Here is a 3,687-nt window from a genome sequence, read left to right as displayed (position 1 = left end):
TGTCTACTGTGTACATATTTGAGTTGCTGAGAAACTCTAGAGGGTGGTGAGTGCAACTCTCCCCCTCTCTCTCTCTCTCTCACACACAAACACACACACACACACACACACAAACACACACACACACACACACTCACTCACAGAGCCCCTCAGAGGGTGATTAGGGCACAGAAAACGGCCAATCTTTCATTGTCTGCTCTTTTGGCTATTATGCAATAGTTACCAATGCAAGTGTAATTACTGGAAAGTTTTCTTCAAAGTACTATAAATACACACAAATTAAAAAAAAAAACAGGGGAAAGCAAGAAAGACCTCTAACGAGTTCCCTGGTTACCCCAAGTGTTGACATAGCAATGGGAATTATCAGCCCAGTTGGAACACATCTTTGACCAGTCAGATTGCTTGGATGAAACTGCACATTGTATGATCACACTTAAACAGTGAGATCTGTCATTTTATGTCAGCAATAAGTAGGCCTATATAATCTCTGCATTACTGGTATACTGTATGTTCAAATCAACTGCCAGAATTGCTAAAGCTGCACTAGGAACTTTGCACATTGGCAGGCAATGGGCAGCGAGAGACAAGTGTTTTAATTTTGAGGACTTTGTTACCCAGAAGTCCTACAACGTGACAACAGTAAACTGCACACTTCTCAGACCTAAATGTCTTTTTCTTCTCTGGTGGGGGTGAAGGTGGTGAAGAGGTTCAGCCATCATCGGGGAGTTCAGTTTTCTCTGTACGGAGTGCTTACTCTCTACTGTTTAGAACACAGTTTGGATTTTGCTCCTAAGTTTAGATTTGTCACTTCCTGTGTGCAGAGAAGATTTCCTACAATAAATAATTACAACTATAATAATGCCAGAAGAAAAAAAAAAACAGAAGAAGAAGAATTTGAACAAATAGGGAAAAGGCAAAAAATAAGGCAGCTTTAAATATAAGCTTTAGTAAGTCCTTGAAGCTAATGCTAGTCCTCCATGCATTGTTGCCTAACTTAACAAATGCATTAGCTTTTAACTATGACTGACACAGTGTAAAGAATGGGATAAATTCACTTCCGGATATAGATCGAAGAAAATATATGACTGAACATGAGCTGAAGCGAGTAGTCAGTTGTCTCTTTATCCTATGATTGTTTGTACAGATTGTTTTCTGGACTGTTTCAAGCCAGTGGAATCAGGGTCATTAGCACGGGTTAGTAAGTTGAAGCTTGTAAGAATTAGGACTTAGAGATGATAATGCAGCCTGTATTTTCTGTGGTTGTCATGCAGGCTTAATACTGAGCAGGATAGTATGGGTGATGGTGAGTTTTACATTTATGTGCTGTTGTATTAAGGAAGCAGAGGGAGGTCAGAATGACAGTCAGCAGGCAGGAGGAGGTCAGGAGGACAGTGAGCAGGCACGACCTAGTAGCAAAGAGGTGAGTTAGAAAGGAGACTGCACTTAAAGATGTATGCCATCATACCAGATATTTAGGCAAATAGTACTTTCAGAAACTGATGGGATGCACAACAATCATACCCTCAGAAACCCCCTAGAAAGCATTATGTTTGTCTTATCCTCATGTGTGTCTTGACAACATAAGAATATCAACATCTTTCTGAAGACCAAAGGAGCTGGAGATCATCCACCACCAAATGATCCACCGTCACATGATTCACCAGAGAAGACAGGACAACAAACACCTGATTGCTGGACAAGAGAGCAGTGGCATGGTTGGAAGGACAGGAACCCTTGACTGTACACAAAGGATGGTAAAATGGGATGCAGCTCATGCAGAGATGCAAAGAATTTGTTACTGTCTGACAAAGGCCCTGGAATGCACTTTTCTGATGAATGGATCAATGGAGTAGCGGGCAGTAGTTGTAAAAAGACACTGGCAAAGAAACTTTACAAACACAGAGATAGTGCATCGCATCAGAGGGCTACTGAAATAGCCAGCCAGAAAAAGAAGGAAACGCTGCCCAAAAAAGTGATGGAAATGAATGCAAGTTTAATTCAGGAAACAGCAACCTCATTCAGAACTGCATATGCAATTGCAAAAGAAAGATTGGCATTTAGAAAGATGACTCCACTGATGAAGCTGCAAGAACTGAATGGAACTGTAGTGGGAAATGTGCACCGCTCAGACCACTCCTGTGCTGAAATTGTGGACCACATAGCAACTGAAATGAAGAAAAAAGTGCTGTCAAATATAAAAGAAAAGAACTCCCGCATTAGCTTAACAGTTGATGAGAGCACAGTGTTTGGTCTAGCATACATGATAATATTCATCAGATGCGATGTAACTGGAGATGGGGATGTCGATAACATCTGTATAGATCTGGTTGAATTGAAAGAGGGCACTGATGCCAATGCGTTGAGAAGAGGTTTACAGGAAGCTGGCTTCTATGATGATCTCATTAGCATTCCAGCTGATGGAGCTTCAGTTTTGACAGGCTACAAAAATGTGAGTCATGAGTCATCGCTAAACTAAAACGTGACTTTCCCAATGTAAAATCCATTCACTGCTTAGCTCACCGATTGGAGTTAGCTGTACATGACTCATTGAAATCTGTGTCCGACTGCAATCATTTCGAAATGTTCATCTCAAAGCTATACAGCTTGTTTCATCATTCCCACAAAACTGCACGGTTGCTACAAGAAACAGCAAATGACCTAAACATTCAAATTCTGAAGATTGGCCTTCACCAAGATCTGTTGCCAGTAGTTTTAACACAGTGAGAGCAGTGTGGAAGAGTTTCCCTGCTCTGGCAAAACATTTTAAAACTGAAAGTGAGGACCAATCTCATTCTGACAGTGTGAGGAAGAAGTACACTGGGCAGTTGAAGTACCTCACCAATGCAAGTTTTTTGTGTGATTTGGCCTGCATGAAAGATGTTTTAAGGGAACTGCAGAGCCTCACTGAAGCTGCACGACACTTGTTGACAGTCACCGCTACATCCAACAGACAATTGAAATTCTAACTGCAATGAAAATGCAGGGTGGAAAGTCAACAGCAAAGGCTCAACAGAGCATCTTGGCTGGCCAGTTTAAAGGTGAGAGAGCAGGGAAAACAAATAGCCCTCAATTTTACCAAGCAGTTGTTGACAACTTGACTGCCCGCCTGCCAAGTGATGAACTTGTTCAGTTACTGAGGCCCCTTGAGAAGTCCAGCTGGCCACAAAATGCGTGAAGAGCTTGTCTTGTTTGGTGAGACTGAGGTGCACAAGATGGCCAAACTCCTAGGTGAACCAACCAGAGAAGCAATTGAGGACTTTGGACATAGGAGGGAGAGACTCTGAAGAGACTTCTGCTGAAGAGACTTTATTGCCAGTAAGACCTACTTGGCTACCTCTGCCGAATGTGAGAGAGGATTTTCGGCAGTTAATGACGGACAGGAAATCTCGCAACAGGCTCCGCGCAAAGAGTCTGTCCTCTTTCCTTTTTTTGGACATCAGTGGACCACCTTTGGAGATCTTTGACCCTACTCCATTTGTGACGTCCTGGGTGAAAGCTGGCCATCGTCTTTCAACATCGTGGGTGAGAGGGAGGAAAGCCCAGGAGAGTCAACCTAAACCTCTGTGGTCAATTTTTTAAGGTAAGAGTGATTTGATAGAATCTTTTGCATTAGACTACTTTGAAAACTGAAACATTAGCCTAGCTACTACTTAAAGGCATAAACCACCCCAAAATCAAACTTTGTCA

At 42.2% G+C, this 3,687-nt stretch overlaps 1 pseudogene; it reads left to right on the top strand.

The window, feature by feature from the left end:
* Positions 1-1,336: 1,336 nt before the first annotated feature.
* LOC139650836 (E3 SUMO-protein ligase KIAA1586-like) lies at positions 1,337-3,464 on the top strand (annotated as a pseudogene).
* The last annotated feature ends 223 nt before the right edge of the window (positions 3,465-3,687 follow it).

The sequence above is a fragment of the Centroberyx affinis genome, unplaced genomic scaffold, assembly GCF_046629955.1.
Source record: "Centroberyx affinis isolate AG114_WGS23_722 - 3 ecotype Tasmania unplaced genomic scaffold, CSIRO-AGI_Caff_v1 ptg001548l_1, whole genome shotgun sequence".
NCBI classification, from domain to species: domain Eukaryota; kingdom Metazoa; phylum Chordata; class Actinopteri; order Beryciformes; family Berycidae; genus Centroberyx; species Centroberyx affinis.
Note: the sequence above shows the minus strand (reverse complement) of the source record. Positions and strands in the feature narration are given on the sequence as shown.